Source organism: Atractosteus spatula, chromosome 14 (genome assembly GCF_055471065.1).
Source record: "Atractosteus spatula isolate fAtrSpa1 chromosome 14, fAtrSpa1.hap1, whole genome shotgun sequence".
Classification (NCBI taxonomy): Eukaryota; Metazoa; Chordata; class Actinopteri; order Semionotiformes; family Lepisosteidae; genus Atractosteus; species Atractosteus spatula.
The window spans coordinates 36,859,905-36,883,111 of record NC_142719.1 but is presented as its reverse complement, the minus strand read 5'-3'; positions in this window follow the sequence as shown (position 1 = coordinate 36,883,111).

Below are 23,207 nucleotides of genomic sequence, written 5' to 3'. Positions count from 1 at the left end.
TCTGCATGAAAAAGATGTCTCCTAAAATCATTTGACTTTCGTCTTCTTTGAGTGACACCCTTCAAAATACCTGTCACTTTGAGTGCAGTTCTGAAGAAAGTTTCCTATCAGACCGTGCCAACCTAAAAAGGGACATTGGACGAACAGATCAATGAAGCAATCCCATGGGAGAAGGTACAGCTAACACAAGCCTAGTTTGCCTACTTTTAGGTAGAACACTTATATAAACAGTACTTGAAAAATATTTTAACAACACGATTTAATTTAAGTGTTTATAGAGAAAGAAATAAAGACTCAAATGTAAAGGAAGTAGTCTTAGTAGCAATCTTAGCACAAATTGCTGGTTTTAAGATTTAGGATGTATAAAGAATTAATCTCATTAAGAAACTGATCATTTTTATATTATTGCACACTTATTTTTATTAAAATTATTGAAAGTTTATTTTTAAATGCATTGCATATGGTGTAGTGTGTCACTGTATTTGAGATCTGTAACAATCAAATAATGTATCATTTGATTAAGTCACTAGACATTGAAAGGTCAACAGGTGATTACTGAAAGAATGTTACTACTAATGCAAATTTCCTCTTTCACCACTGCCTTTGCAGGTATCTCCAACAGTGTTGAAAAACATGGAATCTTTTGGGACACACCGTGGGAAGTAAAAGATATATGAAGCATTGTTTTTTATGACTGCCATAGTTTTCTGATACTTTCAAACATTTATACAGATTTATCCCATTTTCTGATTTTTTTTAAATTGAATTCACTGTGGAGTGTTCAGTCGTCTGGTGGCAGTGGACAAGAATGGGCCCATTCTAGGCTCCCCAACACTGATCTCTAATCAAACCTCTCAAATATTTCACTTTTATTCATTCATACAGTATTTAGAAGTGTTACACATTTCAAGAAACCAATGAGCTTCTGCCTGAGTGTGGGTCTTTGCCAAAGCACTGAAGCATTACTCTTTTGTCAGGCATTCAAGTTCACACCTGCCAAATTTGAAAAGCATAAAAATGCTAAACTTGGTAACTGCCTGAATACGTATAATCTTACAGAAACTCAGAATCCCAAATGCAGAGCAGTGGGATGCTAAATTACTCTAAATGCCTTTTACATCCTAATGTGTCCAACTTGCACTTATCTACGTAAGACAGTCCGATTGTCATCCAGTGCCTTAGTAAAGAAGCTGGCAGCCTATGCCAAGGCTCCAATTGGAATAAGATTATGGGGAAAATGTTACTGGATTTCACACAAGCCTTTTGAATATGATTCAAACTTTTATTACAAGAATTAAAAAAGGAATAATCATCTTTTTAATTTTTCCCTATTGAATATTACAAATCAGGCAAAACAGGTTTATAGTGATGACAGGCTAAAGCCAATTACAGATCATGCATGGACAAAGCAATTTTTGCATAATTTCCATGATATGCTGGCATAATGGGACACATTTATGAGCTGTGCTGTTTTGGACACCTCTGTTTATACCGTAATAAGATAAAGATGTGATGCCTCTGTTCCAGCAGAGTCACTAAGGCATGCAGCATCTGAGATGAGTTTCTTTATATTGTTTTCTAAGGTTAGATATTCGCCTAGTATGAATCTCATAAGAGCACACAAATTCACGATCAGAACGTTAGAAAGGCTTCAGCTCATCTGGTTCAATGTTTTTATAATCTCATAGCCAATTCTGTTTGTGCTGGGAGAATATCGATGTACTGTAAGTATGAAAATGCACTGAACCCTTTACTTTAGTGTACAGCTGTGCATTATTACTCTACCTCAGGGTAAGCAGTGAATCCTAAACTACATGTCTTTGGGAACAATGCAGATACCAAACTGACAGGTGCTACAGACCAGAAATGAAGCTGAGATCCTGGAAGTGTAATGCACTAGTACTAACCATCATGTCACCATTCTTCTTAAGAATACAAACCATTCCAAATGAGAGGAGGCCATTAAGCCCATCTAGCTTGTGTTGTACAGTAGCTTATAGCTGAACTGAGGATCTCATGAAGCAGTTTCTTTAATGAAGCTTGGAATCAGATTCAACAACATGGCTGGGTGACTGGTCCTAAACTCCGACATCCTTTAGATAAAAAGCTTCCTGGTCTGTAATTTCTATAATTTATATTTCGTAAATTAAATATTGTACACTTTGTAATTCTGTATTGCATGAACAAATGCATGTCTATATTAACTTTAAAACCACTCTCTCACAGCCTCCTATTAAGAGGGATAAGATAGTGGATGTGGCTGCAACAATGTTCGTTTTCAGAGTTATGACAGAAAGCAGTGTTTCAGGCTTATAGTAGACATAACCAGAAATAGTCAGTGCACTATAAATAATTAGGATAACTAGGTTCATTTTGATTGAAGTCATTTGTATTGAGTAACTGTTCTTAAGAACTGCTTTTTCAACGATGAGGTATTGACTAATTTAAACCCTGTTCATTAACATAGAACCAGTCAGATTGTCAATATTTAATCAATATTTTTCAACACACATTTTCTATAGAAACGTTTACTAGCTACAGTATCTTCCCTAGTAATTAGCATGTCCACTGTAAAGGACAATAAAGCTGTCTTGCTGAGCCTGAAGAAGCCTGCTCTTTATTTCCCATCTCACCTACACAAGACCAGTTTAGCCACAATACTTACTAAATAAAAAAAAAACATTTTTGTAGCAAACATCTCATATTCAAATATTCTAGTTGGCTTTTTATGTAAAAATTGGCAGTCTGACACAAAGCACAAATTGTAACATAGTGATCCTGGAACTGAAAGGGTTGAGTCTTTCTGCTAAGAGCCTTGTGTCTGTTGGATTAAGATAAACACACTTTCTGCCAGAATTGATCACTTACCTACCTTTCATCCTTGCCTTGCATTGAACTCTCAAAACATTGTTTGACAATAAAATTGCAGTTTGTTGTCAATCAGTTAATAACACTAGTACTGGAATGAGTTAATATAGGGTTGAGTTTCTGATTTTCTTTACATGTCCATTATATGTCAGTAAATGTTGAGTTATCTGCACAGAAGGTAAATCTAATCCCCAAACCGCTGAAGTTGTGAATACCTTTAATACTGTATATGAGAGAAGAACTTGAAAAATATCAGGTTGTACACTTAGTATGTGTTTATGGTTAGAAACTGCAGTATTTAAGTAAAACATACTGTATACAGGTACATATATACTGTACTGTACCTGTTCATCTATTTGTAGGTGCAATAAATTATAGACATAATGAGAAAAGCAAATTATTGAGGGACCTAAAAGTAATATGAAGAGTTTTTTCTATCTGGTACTATAAAAGTAAAATGATCTAAAGGAATATATGGAATGTCTTGTATAAAGTTCATTGCAGATTCTTGAAAAGGGAATCACAAGAGTTACAAATATTTTTCACAGCCACACTGACCATTTGAACTGAAGCTGAGGAAGAATGCTGTTCACATTTGAATAATTTTATTGTAAAAGAGATAGGAGTGTTAAAAGAATTGGAAGTTTGTAGAATTAATCATTCTCATGGGCCTGATTGTATTATTTATTAGTCCTTAAAGAAATGAAGGGTGTTATACATGTGCCGTTAACTTGGATCTTTTAACAGTCTTCTACGGCAAAGGTAAGAAAATTGCCAATGTTACCCTACCATAAAAAGACAACAAAAGTGAACAAAAGAACTGTACGTTAGTCAGTCTACTGATTCCCTTTCATGTAAAGTTACGGAAAACCTTAAAAAATAAATTATAGTAGGATATCACATTACACATCATAATATTATCATAAGTAATAGCAAGTACAGTTTTAGAAAGGAATGTTTTTCCTTTACAAACTTGTTAGATTTCCAGAAACCTTTTTACAAAGCTGCATATTAAAATTAAATTTTCAAATTGAAATGGTGCATGTTTAATGGACCATACTGTGACAGAGAATCACATTAAGACTAAGGATTCTAATTGGTATGGGGTAATTAGTGCATTTACATAACTCTAAAGATGTTTTGGAATGAAAGTAGATCATTCTCATAAGTAATTATTTACTATCTGTAGATTCCAAATACATAAAATTTCAATTATGTTCTAATTTGACTTAATAATTTTATAGTGGACCACACAATTCTGCTCAGGCTCTACCTAAAGTGCTCAAAAAGCTCAAAATACTTACAGTATATAGAAGGATTAAATGGCACTTTCAAAGACAATTTTTAGTCCAAATCAGTGTATAAATGCAATGCAAAATAAGTTTAATATGCAAAGAAAAGCATACAATCATTTTTATAGAACAATAGGTTTTGACATTTATTCAAATAAATAAAACAATAAAAATGTGAAAATTCTTTATAATAAAATTTATTTATTCCAGTCTTAGAAATGGGGCTAATCATGTACTTCTACTTCCGAATACATATGTCAAAAAAGGAAATGAATTTATCAGCACTATAAGAGTTTCCTCCATGCCCTGTCATGTCCTGCTGTTAACTCTGATGTCGATTCCAATCAAAATGAACAAGATACTGCCAAGGAGTACCACAGGAAACACCTGACAAAGTAATTTTATTGAAAATCGCCAAGAAGCCATCACATTCAATTGAGGGAAGGATGCTAAGGCCAACACAATACTGAGAAAAAAAGACATGCTTCACAATGTAGCTGTGAGAAATTCAAACAATGACCATTGGTGCTTCTTGAATTAGATTAAGAGTTCTGTGATGACTTACTGTGTTTTTCTTACTGAAGCTGTAAGTGCAGGGATTCACAGAGGCATCAGAACCACCACATGTGTGATGGACTGGAAAGTACTAAGGTACACTACAACCTGAAAACACATCAGGGTTTATTACTTAAAATGGGGAAGAAAATATACAAAACCATAACATGGTTTTTAGATATTGAAAATTTCATACAGCTCTCACTTTCCACCTGATACACAAAACCAAATTAGCACATCACAGGTTAATTCATGGTGATAAGAGGGAGATCGGGTAATAAGACAGAGGAATCAGATAATAAATAACAGTAACTAACAGGAAAATGGATAAAATCCTGTTATACTGTTATACATTATGCTAATCTGATGTTTAATTTTCTTTGAGTCTTGCTTTGCTCACACATTAACACACAGTTCACTAATTTGCAATTATTCGTGAAAGACCACACTGCTTTCATTTCACATGGAGATCAGGTCAGTGATTGATTTTTTTTCATTAAACTGTAATCAAATAACTAAAATTGACTATACAGGGGAAAAGTATGAACCATGTTGCTTTGTGCATGACTATTTACACAAGTTCCTACCTGGTAAGATTTATGAAAATGTTTATTGTGAAGCTCTTTTTGGGCTAAACTCAGAGTGGGCAGGTTGTAAAAATGAAGGCTATTGTCTTAAACCATAGAGGCAAAAATAACTGCGCACGTTAATTTACTATAAATCATCAAATCATCTTCTTTGGAGTGAGTAAGGCTTGCTCTTCATATCCTATTATTTACTGCAGTGACTTCATTGCAGAGGTGCTTTCTTTTGTTAACAAATGCTTGTTTGCATTATGAGCTATTTCTCATTATTGGAAATAAAAAAATTCAACTCATTAAACCATTTAACAGACTGTAAAATGTTACAGTAATATTGTCCTTCCACGTAGCTTAAGAGTGCAATGTTGTCTTATAAATAAGATGAGAGAGGTTTAAGCATAATACAAAGCATTCCTTTAATTATCTCTTTGAAATTGCAAATAATCAAAAAGCTTAAAAATCACAAAATGATTAAGGGATGGGTGCTTCTTCTCTGCACAGTTTTCAGATAAGATGGTTTCTGCAAATTTCACACCACAGATGTCCCTTTGGGTTTCAGGTGAACTTGCAGTATTAACAATTTTCGAAAGTCTGATTTACTGTAGGAAGGATTTAGAATGAACCATCTATGTGGTGTAAAACCTTGACTTTTTTGCTAAGTATTGTTTCTTCTTTTTACAGTTCTGTTCTCCACCGAAAACTACTGTGGCTGCAAAGCTTTTTTGTTTCTAGCTACTAGTTTTTGGGGAAGAACCGTTTTCTGTTACATAGCAGAACGTTCTAGTTATTTGTCTGAATTTTTTCCTTCCCTAAAAAGTAATAATAATATGTACAGTATATCAATAATACTTTACAGTACATAAAACATAAACATCTTGTTTTTGAATCACACAGATATTCTAATTTTTGCATACGTAAGGTCAAATGCAGCAGTTAGGAGAAGTTAGTACCCTGCTAGCTTTGTATTCATACCTGTTTATGCAATGCAGACAGAAATGGATGTCATGAGACCCTGCAGGTACCCAGGTTTCTTCCAAGTAAGAGCTTGATAAAACTCTTAATTTTTATTATCCATTAGCTCATAGCAATCAAACAGGCTAGATAGGCTAAATTGCCTCCTCTTGTTTGCAACCTTTCTTTATATTCTTATGCCTCCAATATCATTAGACAAGATAATTAATATTCATACCAATTCAGACTACATGCTCTTAACACTTTCCCTAACCTGGAAGGTTGTTCCTTCATAAATAAATATACAGGCAGAGAGCGTGTAAGATACATGCATACTATCTATATTTTTTTCAGTTAAAAAGATTTGCAGCTTGTTCAAGTATACAGTATGTCACAGACTAATTATGTTAGTACTTTAATGTTCTGCAGGGATACCCTTCTCTATTCAGCAATGACAAAGACTGACATTGTCTAACTCAACTAGGGTATTTATTATTCTTCTTATATGCTGTGCTTAGTTTTTATCTGGTATTTAAAAATAATGAAAGAAGAGGGACAAGATAACCTGAAAAGGCTCATTAAGAAAGACTGCATCTAACATGTGTTTGCAACTGGACTCATTCCCTGCAGCAGTCTAATTATTTTTCCAATATGCTGACCAAAGCGACTCTCATTCTTGCCTGTGATTTCAAACACTTAACAGCTTTTACTGGGGCTCTACTTCTACTGAAAAGCAGGGTTTGCAAAAACAACAGCCTTTACAAAAAGAGCTGGATGCTTGTTAGCTTCTGGAAGTGTTTATATTAAAACAGAAAAAAGAGATGTGAAGGATGGAAACCAGTTACAGTACTTTTCAGGCAGTGAAATGCTATCATGGTACTCTTGAAACAATGGGCACATTAATTAGATTGCAGGTCTACTGAAGTTAAAACGTCTTCCAAATTATAACATATTATACAAACAATTTAACATTTCCAGATATTAGAAATATCTTTATACTGTACCATTATCTGGTTGTGTAGAGTCCACTGATAAATCTCTTAAAAATAAAGCTGTATCATGAATAACCCTGTTCTGAAGAAATTGTTTCAAAGAAATTGTTCTTTCCAAAAGAGATTTTGAAACTATAGCTATGTGCAAAAGTATGGTTTGAACACAAGACAGCTCAGTTGTAACAAAATTTGTTCGTATTTCACAGCATTATTATTTTATCACTTTGAGCAGTGTTTGCAAAAATTTAATATAACCATCTGTCTCTTTACACTAAAAATTGTATTGTGAGGATTATGGACAGTGTTTTGGAGGCGGTGCCACCCTATTTTTCAGGAGTTACATTAGTTGCCAGATTTGATGGAACCATCGACCATATCGTGGATTCTATTTCATAGAATCACCATTATATATCATAGAGAGTCTGTGGAAGATAATACTCAAAAACACTTACTCAGTTTTTGAGTTGAGTGCTCAATTGGACTGAGTATCAATGGTAACAGAACTAGCATTGTTCCTAATGGTACATCAAAGAAAGGAAAACTACTACTTTAACTTGGACATCGCTAATGTGTTGTAGTTTCCCTATGTACTTTTTCAGTGTCTGCAAACAGCACGGTCCAGCCCAAACAAATAGCATTTCATCTATGAGTGGACAAATTGAAATCACTACCTTATGCAGACTGCCACACTCCCATGGTGGTTATATTGCTGTATCTGTCTGCTCGTTGATGGGCTATCTCTTCTTGTTAGGTGCCAGAGATCTATTTCTAGAAAGCAGATCCTTGGAGTATTAAACAAACATTACCAGAGAATAGAATATGAGTCAAGGGGTTGATAGGAAAAGAGATAGAGGAGAATGGAAAGTGTTTTAAACTCAGACAAAGAGAAAAGTAATTCAGTGTCAATTTTCCTGAAGAGACTATTCCTCTCCTTCTGCCTTCAAAGCACCCACTGTGACGGACTCTGTCAGAACCAAATATATTTCACAAGAGGAAGAATCTAATGTCAATTTGACAAAGCTTTTGTGGTAGAAAATAAAAATTATAGTGTACAATAACTGGCCCTTTTCCCCAAGCTCTTTTTTACATAATCAAAACATTTTTTCTACTTATTTAAAAAAATGTTTGCAGACGTAAATTGATATTGATAAAGTCATGCTTAATGTTGGTAGAATATATTTACTTGGACTAAATATACTACAAGAAATTTAATTCAAGTGAAATAGAGGCTATTAACTTCCAAAAATCTGTTATTTTCAAATTCTTTATTTTGTACCCGTTATACTACAGTATATACAGTATGTCACACATTTTCATGCTCAGCCCATTGCTGTCCGACCAATGACATAATTCTTAAACAGAAATTAAAGAGAAAAGCAGCATTTGTGTGTGCACTGCAAATGGGAAAGCAGAGGTTAATTCCATGTTGAAAGCTAAAAGAAAAAAATGTGTAAAAAAAGACAGAGAAAGGACAGGAATAAGAAGGAGAGAAGTGAGAATAGGGAAAAGGATAAAAAACAAAAAACTAGAATGACTGGGATGTACAAGAAAAGAACAGTGAGACAAAATCCAAGACAAAGTGTGAAAAGCAGCAATCTGTGAAATGAAAATTTAAGACATTAATTGAAGGAAGAATGTGTAATCCCAGTCTAACAATGATTTTGATCTTTGATGTCTATCTTGCACAATAGCCATTGAGCCGCTGTGAAAAGACACTGAGAGGCAAGCGTAATCACGATTAGGGATGGTAAAATACTGGACTATTCTTTGATAATCACTGTGGTGAAATGCAAATACTGTTAATTTATTAAATTAGAGCAATTTCATTTACAGTATGAATTTATGTTCAAGGTTAGATTGTATTGACAATTACATTTGTCTCTCGGTTACAGGTTACAGGTTACAGGTTATCTGGGCTATATTCCCTATTGGTTAGCCCATTTAGGATTTGGTCTGAGCCTTTGAGCTACATGTTTAGGTTTGATTATGATTGGGTTGGAATGTGATATTTACCAACATATCCCCAGGGTAACTGCTTAGAAAATTAATTTAAGCAACCATCAAAATTCCTACTACAAATGTCCTATTAATATAATTGTATTGTGAGTTGTTCTCTTGTCACATTGTAAGATTTATTCCTTATAAATTATTTAAGTAAATTATACTTTTATTTCTTTTTAACTACTAAATGTCAGACATCAAATTACTTTGCAATGTAGGAAAAGCAAAAATAAACTTCCCATTTTTAAAATGATGAAATTCATTGCTTATTTTTCTTATTCATGTTCAGTTCCATTTAAAGAATATGCTTATAGTATTTCTCTGTACATTTGTACTTCCTGTCAAATACTGCTTGAATAATTCCAATGCAGTATCATTTCTCACAAGTTATTAACACACATCCTGAAACCAAACAATGTAATTTGTCATAATCAGTTCAGCTGGGCTTCAGCAGCTCTTCAAAGCTTTGAAATGTTCTCCTTTCCAATATCCTCCAAGGAATCAAAAAGTGTTTATTATACCAGCGTGCTTTGTGTATATACCCAAATGTTCACCAGTGCGTCTTCAGAATTTAGGCAAAAACGAGACTACCTGGAAAAAATCCTGACAGGAATAATATGCCCATTTCACTGAGAAAAGAACCTATTCCTGTCTGAAATCAAATCCAAAATCTAAGAGCTGAGAGACTGCAGTGATAAACACCATGACACCATATTGCCCAAATTACAATATGCGTGCATCTATTAATCCTGATCATCCCAGGTTGACTAAAAATTGAGTCCCTATTAGTGCAGGTCTGTAAGTTGAGTAAAAAATGCAATAACAAAATACAACTACAACAAAACATAACTCAGTACAATGTTAGAGTAGCTTTTTATTTGCAGTTTGCTCTTATTACAAGTCAAGTACAGATGTACAAGACAAAAAAACTTAACAGTAAAAGGATAAAGCTGTTATATGAAGAACAAAAGCATTCTATTTCTGAGAAACACAATATTAATGATATAAGTACTTTTTGCAGTGAAATAAGTTACTTACAACTGTTATTCAAAACAAACACGGCACTGATAAGGAAGTTCAAATCCAAAAACTGGTTACCAATATGTACAAGAGTGCTGCTTGTACAATATTTACAAAATCTTCAAGAAAACACTGATTACTTTATTATTTACATATTTATGCAGCTGTAAAAACCGTCTTTCGGATGAGATGTAAAACCGAGGTCCTGACTCTCTGTGGTCATTAAAAATCCCAGGGTGTTTCTCGAAAAGAGTAGGGGTGTAACCCCGGCATCCTGGCCAAATTTCCCATGCCTCCTAATAATCCCCCTCTATGAATTGGCTACAATACTTTGTTCTCCTCCACCCCCCCCCCTCCACACCGATGGCAGGCAGAGCGACGCGCCTTTTGGAGTATTTTCGGTCGCAGTTAATGGCAACGTCAGCTCAAAGATTTGGTTCAAACCACGAAATGGAGACTGGTGTGCCGACAAGTGGACCCTGCTGATGCGGGGTTAACGCTAGGAAAGAGAGATGCAGCTGTAAAAAAACACTTCATGATGGCAAATTGAAGAAGCAAATAATGTTGTTTACGCCATCCATGTCAACTTTGACTTCACAGTTTTTAAGATGACACCCTATATAACAGAGTAGAATGATTTCAGATTGTTATACTGTACAATTTGGGAACAGATGGCTTGGCTTCTTTGATCTCAAATTCAGAATTTCTTTGACTTTTTTGAGTGGATTTGTTAAAGACAAAGTGTACAGAAATAACCTATATTCGAAAATTCACTGTTGAAATGATGAATGTTGGCATAAAAAAAACATTCTAAAGCACTTTTCCTTTAACGTTCTCAATATCTCAAGTCCTCGGTGGTCAAAATATTTCAAAGTAGAGGTGTACTTCCATAAAAATATATATAATACACAAACATAAGGTTTATATATCTTGAAATGTTTGAAAATATATATAACTTTGTTAATGAACAATATATGTAAAATACAATGATGTTTTTAGCAAAAACCCAGTGTATAACAATTCACCATTGTCTTTACACTTCATTTACATTATTGGCAAAAATGAATAATATTCAGCAAAAATAAATTCTTTCAGCACATTGCATGCCCGAAGCAGAGATTTTCTTGGGTCTTCAGATGAATGCTTCTGAATGTAGTTAAAGGAACAAATCTGATCAGTATCCACTAATCTTTGCATACTATCAGAAGAAATAGAAATGCCTGAAATGTGCTTTGGGTCTGATTTTAACTCAGGTTGTTGGCTGTTAAGGCAGAATTGAAAGATTCAGTGTGGGTTTTCTTCCTTTTCTTTGTTATCCCTCAGTCCTTTAGGATTTATTAACACTTTTTCGCTGCCAAGCTCTAAAGACTATATAACACTACCAGCCAAAACACTGAAACTGTATCAAATCAGAAAATGGGAACGACAGTTTGCAACATGTACTTTAGCTATGATCTTGCTGCCAAAATATACTGATATTTCTATCCAATTTATTTAGCACATTTTAGTACTCGGTATATAATAGCACGCATTATAAATAAAACAGATAACTGATTTTGAAAAATAAATAGCATAATAAAAGCATCACCAAAAGCTGCTTTTGGAAATTTCACATAAACAAAAAACTTGAATTCTGGTAAATAAGGGCAAACAAACACTGAGTGAAGATCTGCATTCAATTAATGCAATTTTTACTATGGGCTCACTTTTAATTTTTTTCCTTGTTGAATAAGATATACTGTACTGTAATACTAGACATGCATGGGGTTCAAAGCTAGGTAGTAAATGTAGTTCATAAGCACAAGTGTTGCATTTCCATCTACATTAAGTACTGTCCTGTTGTAACACAATTCAGCATAGTACTTTACTGTAAAATTGTAAAAGCACAGTTAAAATGGATATTTTTCAGTAGACATTTTTTTTTTATAATTTCCACTTATTTCAATGATTCAATGAAAAAAATGAATTATGCAAGCTTTTCACTAGTGAGTTGAAAGTGAGGCAGCCCTGTCAGAAAAAAATCACATGGAAAGCCTTTGGCTTAATAGAAAACTTAAAAAAAAGTACATGAGAAAAGTTTTACAGTACTCACAGTACCTCCATTTTACTTTGGAACATTAAGGCACAAGCAACACTGTATTTCTATTACTGTAAAAGAACTCAATTTTAACAATTCAATCATAAACACACACTGATTACACATGGCAGCTAATATGTAACAGCAAATGACCTGGGCATAATGCAAAGGTATACTTTGTGTATCACATTCTTATGCTGCACAAGATGCAAAAACATAAATCAACTTCATTCTATTTGTCAGAATTGGCATATATAATCCTGGTTTCGGAAACAATCACAGACTTGTGAAAAACCATGTCAATTTCCTTCACAGTTTCTCAGGTGCATGTTGTTCTACATAAAGCTAATTTTATTACTTACATTTAATTTTTAAACCTCAAATTTCTGCAACAAGGGTCAATATTTCTGCAGCAAGAGTCAAAAGATTTTCTCATATTTGTATTTTATTTTTAGCTTTGTAAATATTCTCACCACTCAAACACATACATTTTGCAAACAAGCGGCCATTCAGGCCAGCAAACACAGGTTTTAATAAGTAATTCACCTGAGGATCCTATTCAGCCACTTTCTGAAAGAAGCAATACTTTCAGCTTCAATGCGTTACATAGGCAACTTATGATAAATAAGATATACATGATGTGTCAACACCTAAGTTGTTCTTAATGTTCTCACATTTAGCGTTTGACTTCATATTTTATGATTATTTTATTTTGTTGTATTGTTCAACAAAGTGCTCTTTTATTTTGCTTTTCTTGTTGATAGTATAGCAACGTTTCATTTTTTATTTCCTAGGCAGAGCCATTTCATTTGTAGCAACCTGTCAAATAATTGAATTTCTAGTGATGTGATGGAGTGGCTATTTATAATTTTAGCACTTTTGAAGTCAAAGTATGAGGGCTGTTTCTAAAGCATTTGCACACAATTCCACACCACTGTCTAATCCATTTTATGCTGTGCAATATTTCATGGGTGTAAAGTGATTTAAATCATGCATGTGTGGATTCCTTGTAAGATTTATGCATTTTAATCTAGGTAATGTTTTAATGTTTCATTAGTCAAATTATTGTTTTATTGCATGCAGTGTAGTTGAATTTGAGGCTTGCAAAGAAGACATTCCAGTCAATCTGTTTGTATAGCCCTGGAATGTATTGTGCTGAAATCTTTACATTGTCTTCCATAGCATAATTTTTTCCCCAAATCTAAGGATTGAGAATTCCTTCTCAATAAAACCTACTGAACACATTTATTGGTTAGAAGAGTAGATAGTGTTTTCTGCATAAAAGTCCATAATGAAGAAATTCGCCCAAGGCAACTGACATTAAGGCTCTGGCTCACTGGAAAGTTACCAGTGGAAATAATTGTACAGTAGTTCTTTTTTTACAGTTTAAAAGACTAGAAGCCATTTCTGGGTTAGAACCTAGTACAGGGAAGGTAAATATGTTATGATATTTGAAAGATATAGTCAAAAGAGGTTTGGAATCAACCAAATGAGCCTAAAAGGCTGTTTCATAGGTTGCAAGCCCAGAAAATGTTGAGTCAAAGAGCTACAGGAAATTTCAAAAGGTTAAATTCTTTTTTCCAGTAGGATCTCAGAGGAAATCTGGAAGCTTATCAAATAAGACTGTTCTTCATCAAAAGACAATGAATTATTTCAGAACTCATAATACTTCAGTTTCACTTTTAACATGAGAATGACCAGCTCTGCACATTCATGCTTACCTTTGTAGTTCAACAAAGGTCATTAATGACACTATACCTTAAAACATAAATAATGACACTGTTTAGCTTGTGGACAATGGTTCTGGAGAGTGACAAGGATGTTAAATGCACTGACAATTCTGTAAGGAAACAATCCATTGACATATTTGGAAAATATGGACACAGTGGGGCAGAGGGCATGCCCTAGACTTTCTCTATACAAATAAAACCATAATTCCTTATTACTTCCAGCATGGTTTTGGACAAACAATCAAAACAGGTATTACAAAGCCTAACCCACAGGTCATACTTCAGAAATAACCAACACAAACCGATTCAGAAGGAAGCTTTCATACTAACATAATTCTCAGTTTACAAGTAAATGAAGAAGTGACCTTGTATTTGTAAGGGCTTGAGCTTTGTTTCCATGACTTTGACTACAGAGAAAAAGAAGTTTAAAGTGTATTTTGCTGGTCTGTTTTTATATTTCCCAAGAAAAAGTATCCATCTAAACATTTCACAACAGCTTGTGTAATTTAATTCTAATTAAATGCCACTTCATTTAAAAAGTTTCATGCCAAAAACATTTTGCTGTAATGCTGAAAACATTATTTGCCTCAAATAGTCACTTTTTCCTGAAACAAAACAGGACTAAATCTGTTTTACTGTAATGAAATACTAAATTAAATATGATTTTTTTGTATCATTGCACGTTTTGTTGGATAATTATACATGCTAAGCAAATAAATCATATTAATATTAGTATCTCCTGTAAAATAAGTTAATGATTGTTAAATCTCAGCAAATACTTTTAGACAACAACTCAACTACTCACATTTAGAGTATGCGTTAATTTTTTTAGTGCATGTTGTACACCGAAGTTAAAATCATTTGACCAGACTGCTATGAATGTGTGTATTCAAATGTCTTCCATATTTCGAGCCAGTTCAACACTATTCATTGACAATGGACAGAAAATTTGTTTATACAAAAAAAAACAGAAAATTAGAAAGTGTCAAAATGAGAGGATGACATTCAACTTATCCTTTGCATTTGTTTCTATTCCTCTATAGTCTTATATCCAGATCTTACTGTACTGTGAACAAACGTCTCAAATATCAAGCCCTCTTGAAGAAAGAGAGAATTTAGAATAGCCAATCAAACCTAAACCTGTATGTCTTGAGGAGGTGGGTAGGAAATTGGACAACCTGTTAAATACACATGTGAGCATGAAAACTTCACACAGTTGGACAACCCAACTGGAATTGAATCCAAAAAATCTGTAGAACCCTACACTATGCCACTCCAAAAAATTTTTTAAGAATACAATTAAAATAATTTTGTGGATGAAGTTATTTTTTTCAAAGCTTTTGCTACTTGCTATTTCATGTAAAATGTAAAATGAAAGTACAGTACCATCTGTCTTGAAGGATTTAAATATGCTATAGCCTTCATCAGTGAAGTCCAAGGGTACTGACCATGAAGTATAGGCCAGATGTCTCTAGGCAACATCACAAACTCATCCCAGCATGCAGACAGACCCACCAGGAAATAAACATGCATTTTCATAAACATCATCCTCAATGACTGACTTCAGAATTAAAGTGTTAAATACAAATTTGCTCAGTAAGTGAAGCTTGTGTTAAAAAAAATTAAACAAGAAAAATGCTGTAAATACTGTAGAAGCAAACCATTTTCCATAAATTATAAAAAATCAAGCTAGAAAATACAAACAAAGCAAAATCTATTTTAATTCCTATTAGATTGAAAAGCAGTACAATATTCCTATTATGTTTAAAAAGGGTAAGCACTGCACAGTATATCAGCTCTGTTTTTTGACCTGCTCTGAAACTATACTGATTGAGACTGAGATTACAATGCTTGTAATCAATCTAGTCTTCAGTGCCTGAGTGTAAGCATCACTATGTTTTTCTCACTGGTATGCAACACCATCGTGTGCACCTCAGAGTGTCAAATCCATCTGTCTTCACATCAGAAGCAATCAGCCTGATTGGCAAATTACATTATTAGGTTGATCTGCTTCTGAAGTATTTGGCACATGATGATGGAATTGCATGTTACAGTAGTTTTTACAATTCAACGATAATCGCAATAGGGAAACACTGCAGCTTCAATACACATGTAGCGTCTGTATAAGCAAGTTTGTTTTTAAGCAACAGTTTCCATATTACATATGCTTATTTCATTCCAGAGCCATCAGGTTGTATCGTTTATACCAACATGTGCACTATTGACAAATATTTTTATAGTAAGTTATGACAGAGTGCCAAGACCTGACAGCAATGAGAGCAGAAGCAGAGTTTGAACTGTCAAGTCCCCGAGGAGCATATATCATAGAAAGGGTGAAAAAATATGAACCTTTTTTTAAATTCAAAGTCAATAGGATTTGTAGAAAACAGAGCTGCAGTAAAATAAGGTTAGAAAATGTCTAATACAATAAACTATCAATGTTACACTACTTCTGAAAAGGAACAAAGTGTAATATTTTATCAGTTATTGGTCAATCTACAAGACAAACTGCCCTCCCACACAAAATTAATTATAGTGCATTTTTTAGTTTGTAAGCAATTTTAATCACTGTTTAAGGTAAGGAGTACGCATATCTATATTCTAAATTTCTGTTTCAGTTATATAGTGTTCTTCATCTCTTTTATTTATTTTTTTGTTAATCTTAAACATCTATTCTAGAAGGATATTATACCATATGTGAGGAATCACCGGTGAAAATTCTGCAGTCCCTAGAAAGGTGTATGATACCTTGGATATACAGTACCTACTTCCCCTAGGATAAATTTTATAGTTAAGATATTATCAGGACATACTGTAATGTAGCTTCATAAACACCCTGTGTAGAATAGTTAATTTCAATAGAAACAAATTTTCCATATGCTTCTGTATCCCAGAAGGGCAAGTTCTATTAAAATAACATAACATTGATGGTGAGTGTATTAAGTGACAATCTTCCCCAATGGGGACATTCAGCCTACTTAACCACACTAAGCACATGACATATACTGTACAGAAACAAGCGGAGGTTAATTCTGTATGGAAACAGAGAAAAAAGTTAAACATTTCTACTCTTAATCTGGGAATTAATCTCTGTTAGTTGTTCTGCAGCTCAACATTGTTCCCAGCTTTAACCTATCAAGAAGTGTATTGTTAATGAATAACATAAAACTTAGTGAACTTGTAACACTGTGCCAAACTTGTGCCTCTTCCATCTCACGCCATTATCACGCTGTAGGAGAAGTGATCCTTATGCAATATATGCTTGCTGTTTAATTTATGAAAATTGATCTAATATAAATGAAGTATTTAGCCAATATGTCTGGTGATGATACATTAAGGTCACATAACACTGTAAAAGTAAAAGTTAACTCAATGCTAAAGACAGTTTTTATATATGCAGTATAAAGAAAAAAAATCAAACTCTGTAGCAGGACCTCAGAAACAAATGTTGAAGAAAACATACCCTAAATTATCTGCTAAGGTGTAATGACAGACAACAAGATCTTTCTTCCCAGTGCCCTGCTGATGTGCATCCCTTCCACCAGGTCCATCTGTCTGCTACTCTCAGATAGCTTAAGAAGGTCCTGCTGCCTTGTCTTCATTGTTAGAATCCTGTTCATTAACACAGGAAGATTCAGCCTCTCTTTGTAATTACTTTAATTATGCACCAACAGATCACTAAAATTAATTAAGTAATAGTGTCTTGTATCCCTTGAAAAAATATTTTGATAAAGCAACATTCATTCAAAAGTGTTTTTTTTTTCTTCTCACTTTTTTACAGAATGAATCTGTCTTGCTGGCATCCCCAAAAGCATGGAAGCAATGAACTTGGAACCTACTGAAAGACTCAAACAGGTCTCCTTATACTTATGTAAAGTACTTTACATCTTGGCAAATAACATTTTAGTCTTAAATATAATTAGGGTGTATTCTATGATGTGGTGAAAATGAATTTGCCAATTGAGATTTACAAGGAAAACACAAGTTCAATCAAGATGGAATTGCAAAGTAACACTTCCTAGAAAGCATCCATAAATTATACCATCTGTATCTCAGAAATTGTATTTAATTTGAATATTGAACAGCTATGTCTAATTAAAACCAAAGTTTGAATACCAAACAATGTGTACATATGCTTCCTGTAAAAATCCTGATGATAATACAAGAATATTTAATGTGATCAAAAAATACTTTTTATTGGTTTATGATATATACAATTATTTACATTACCTGTTGATGTGTGATTATTTTAAAACTTACTACTGAATTTTTTACCATTGAACACAATTATTATTGAATTTAAAGAGCTCAATACACAAGTAAAGCTCTCATAGTGGTTATGCAATAGCCCTGAGGTGCAATCTGACTGAATTATGGGTCAGCTTCAAGAAGCAATGTTGAATTTTCAAGGAATAATGAAGCCCCACTAAAACTATTTGTCATGGCGCTTACACCCATACTCGGTGAGAGAGAGCACTCTGCTGCATTTGTATATACAGCAGATCAATACACCTCATGGTCACTGATCCTCTTCAAACATTATTTGTCATCTAATCCAAGTCGGGAAAGGCCCAACGGGAGCAATAGTGCTTGCAATTAAAGGGACAATTAGGTTTCTCAGCTCATAATACAATGTTCTGTCACACTGAGTGCAGAGATACACTTAAACAGCATTAATCTTTCAGATGAATGTCAGTAATATGAGGGCCTGTCAGGGAACACAATCGTATTTATGAAGAAAATTACAGCATGTTCACAGTAATGATCTCTGGAAGATGAACCCTCTGCAAAAACTAACCTACTGCCTAGAAAACATCAGTCATGCAAAGCAATCATGCAGCATATAAGACTCCCCTCATGGAAGTACATTTAGAGGAAATATCCTCACAGTTCCTTTTTTTCCCTTCAAGCTGATTTGGTCCTATAATGAAATTAATGTTTTGCAGTTTGTAGCACAGTATCTTTTTCAAATGTAAAACTTCTTATTGGTTTAATATTGCAAAATAATGATGAAGAATAATTCTTGCTTCATGTGATATTCCTTTCGTCCAATTGCACTATTTTTGGAAAATAGTACAATTAAGACTGCAGAACAAAACCCTAAATGAGGCCAATATTTTCCAACTAGCTGAACACTATTTGCCGACAATTATACTTCATTTTGTAAAAATTGTGCTTCAGAAAAAACTAGCCAGTGTAACAAGGTTCATTAGATATGTTACCATGCCAGACCTGTTTGAAGCGCAAAAGGAATCAGAAACTTTCTGGTTTACATAATGACCTTTTTAAATTCTCAGGTTTGTCCACCTCTATATGCACTGTGTAACACTGGTGTTAGGTGTGGGGTGGCGATGGTGGAACTTGGCAGAAAAATAGGGGATTGAATCCTTATCAGGAGTCAAGCCATCCATGTGCCTCCTGTGCCGCGAGTCACATCACCATGACTAATGTTTGCAATTCAGGTATCTCAGTGAAGAAACAAATTAAAGAGAGAATGCAAGAGAGAGGGCTTATTTAGTGTGGGCCTGCTGTGGTGGTATAGCCCACTGGGAGTTGAAAGGTCACTGGCAGGTCAATGGACTGGTTGTTTGGCTTGCCTGCTTTTGCACCATATGGTTTTGCATGCTGGGAGACAGTGGATCGAATCTCACCCATGAACAAATCACATGTAGAATCAGCAAATGGTCCTAGTTGAAAGTAAATTGAAGCCTATTGGATGTCAGGAAGTGAGAAAATTGAGTGGACAAAAAAGCATGGCGCAATTAGATTACATCTAATTTCAAATCTTTTACAGTACTTTTCATCTCCCATTTCATCTCAGGGTATCTTATTAAGCTGTATCTCCAAATACTCAAGTTTCAACAATTTCCCATTAAATGTTCAGTCATTTAAATGCTTCTAATTTCACATCGATGATACTGCAACACATATCTTTGTAGATTAAAAACCAAATAACAGAAACTGTTTTCATCAGTGCTTTCTGTATTTAATGCATGTGGGGGTGTACAGGATGCTAGTCTAGTCCTCCCCTAGGCATCCTCTAACAGCAGCAATGGAAATACTGTATCTTCTAAACTGTTTTCAAGCTACTGATCTAGTGGAATTTTATATTGATTTCGTCAGAAGTCAATATACTGTACTGTAGATATGCAACATTTCTTTTTGTGGGTGGTTTGAGTGCTAGTACATATTAAATATAGTTACTTCTGCTAAACATAAAAATGAAAGTTTAAAAAACACCAATTAAACTTTGCTCTGACACAGAATATACAGTGTGGTGCATTGGTTAGTTTGACAAAAATGTGATTATATACTGTACTGATCAACCGCAAGGATTTAAAAGACGACTGCATATGAAATTTAATATTTTATACATCACACTTAGAAATTTCCTGACATGGACAAGATGTACTGTATCAATTTTGTGTTATGGACCTTTTTACAGGAAGGGTGCAATATATGAATGTGTATGAGAAACATGTATGAGAAAATATATTCAGACAAAAGAGAAGAATTACAATCAATTAAATCCACTTTGGCTGTCAACAGTTTTTTGTACGCTTCTGTGTCAATTAAATTTTGGAAGAGAGCCTGGTGCACGTTTTAAACTTAGCCTTAAGTTGAGGCACGTCTTTGTTTTCTGAATTTTGAACAAATATGAAACTACTGTATGTATAGTGTATATAAATGTTTTATGTACAATCTCATTATGGTGACATTCTGCTACCTTATCCTAAAATATGACAGTAGTGTATTTATAGCTTTCACATTAAAATACTTATTTTCACTTCATAAAACACCAATATTAATTTATTAAAAATTTCTATTCCTTGGATTTAATTAAGGTATTTTCATAAAGACTTATCCGTCCACAATTGTGTCTAGTCCAATTGTCCTTGGACCTCAAGCAGCTTTTGACAAATGTTGGCCAGGTTCAGAATAAAATTAACACATGTACTTAAAATGAATTTTACTCCTAACCATGTAAAGACACAGCAAAAAACTTTAAAAAAACAGTAGCTAACAATATATTATTTATATAAATATGTTAACATATTCTGTAGTATTTTTTTAAAGATGTGATTTTACAGTATACAGTATGCTGTATATACAGTATACAGTACATACTCCTTCAACTAGACATCCTGCAAAGCTTTCCTTGTTTGACACACGGCACGCTCCACAGGCAGAGCAGCATTTCTCACAAGCCTATAGGTGCTCAGCAAGTCTGAGAAATCTCAGTTTATCAGAAAGCCAAGAGAACCCTGGTTAACTAATCCCAGCAACCTACGACAGCATTGCCATCTCAGCTGTGTTTTGCCACTTAGGGAATCCTAGTCACAACTGGATATACAGGAACATAAAAAATATTAAAACAGTTTTATATAAGTATTGTTGCAATATTAATCCAATAACTTGAAAATGTCCTGCCATGCACTTAAATAAAACCATGCATTAAAATAGATATCTAAATAAAAATGTGTAAATAAAAGGAGAAAAGGTCATGCTTATTCTCTCTAAGAAGAAACAGGTACAGTATATAAATTAAGGAAGTCCATTATAATATTCGACATCTGCTGTGACATCAAAGTAGTCCAGTTATTAAAACCGATTAAGATATTTTTTAAATCAGTCATAATGGAAAACTAAATAAATATAGGTCCAAATAATAACAAAGGTTAACTTTTCTATTGCATTAAATAAAAAATATTGATTATTATGTATTAGTTTGATTGCAGCTATGTTTTAGCAGTATGTATATTATTATGCATTCTTCTCCCTCAACAAGAGACTCCACTATTTTTGCAGTAATTTTAATGTTAATGTTTCCTTTCTTACTATTCAGAACTATTCCAATCATGCAAGTTACCTATTTGGAATACAGTACACAGTAATCAGAATATCAGCATTCCCCATAAGATATTAAAGATACTTTTCTGAATATTAATATTCTGATTATATGTTCATTGAAACACCTTTTTTTCTGGAAGACTGCCCATGCTTATTACTAAGTGTTTATGATTCTTGTCGAGTTTTCAGTATGTGGCCATATTTTATTTTGCCCTGCCCATCAACTTATTAAATAGAATACATTTCTCAAACCTACATTAATAAGCCAGACCGTCATCATTAAAATGTCCTGTTTTTCTTCTTAATATGTGTCAAGACTGTTAAGCTGTTCTGTTAAACTCAGTAAACCTTGTGTTCATTCAAAAATAACAGTATAAAACTAGCATCAGTAGTAAATTTGACAATTAAGTTTTCATATCACTTTTGCAAAAATTAAGTTTGTGTGCTTCGTCTAAGCCTATTTTTTGCAATACAACGAAGTTAAATATACTTTAACCAGTTAGATTAAGTTTTTACATCCTTTAAAACAAGATGGAACCTAATTTGTAGAAGCTGAATTATGTCTGATGCTTGGCACATTTTTCAGGTAAAATTTTATAAATCCTCTCAACTCCCTCTTTTCTGGTCAAAAGACTCAATTCTGCAGTATGTGAAATAAAATATGAGTAAACAAAACCCCAAATCAGGATCTAACATCTAAGCTCTGTTAATTGCAGATGAAAGATAGGCAGAACAGAACTATATACAGTACAGTATATAACTTTCAACATTGATTAAAATAAGCATACAAAGATTTGAACCAGTACAGTTCACTTTTTCTTGTTCACAATATTTACAATTGTCATATTATTGGATAGATATTACTACCACGTAAAACCTTAAATCTTTATTTCTTTACAAGAACAGTGACTGAATGGTTCATTAAAAAGGTGATGGCAGGAAATGATGGAATCATATTATTTATATAATTTGCATTTTAGTTAAGAAACCAAAATAACTTAAGAGTGCTTAATTTCTCATTTATTAATAGACATTTATGGAAAAATTCTGGAAAAAGAAACAATACAAAAATATATTTAGCCAGTGATATTTTTGGAAGAAAAGTGCCAAGTCTATATTTAGATTCATATTCAGGTCAATAAACTTGTATTTCCTTACCCTAGTTTTTGTGACATATATAATAGAAGCCTGCAAATTAATGATTGAACTGAGTTAATTAATACAGGGTATATTGAATGGGTATAATAGACATTAAAATTGGTCTTAGGTACAATTTATTAACAAAACAA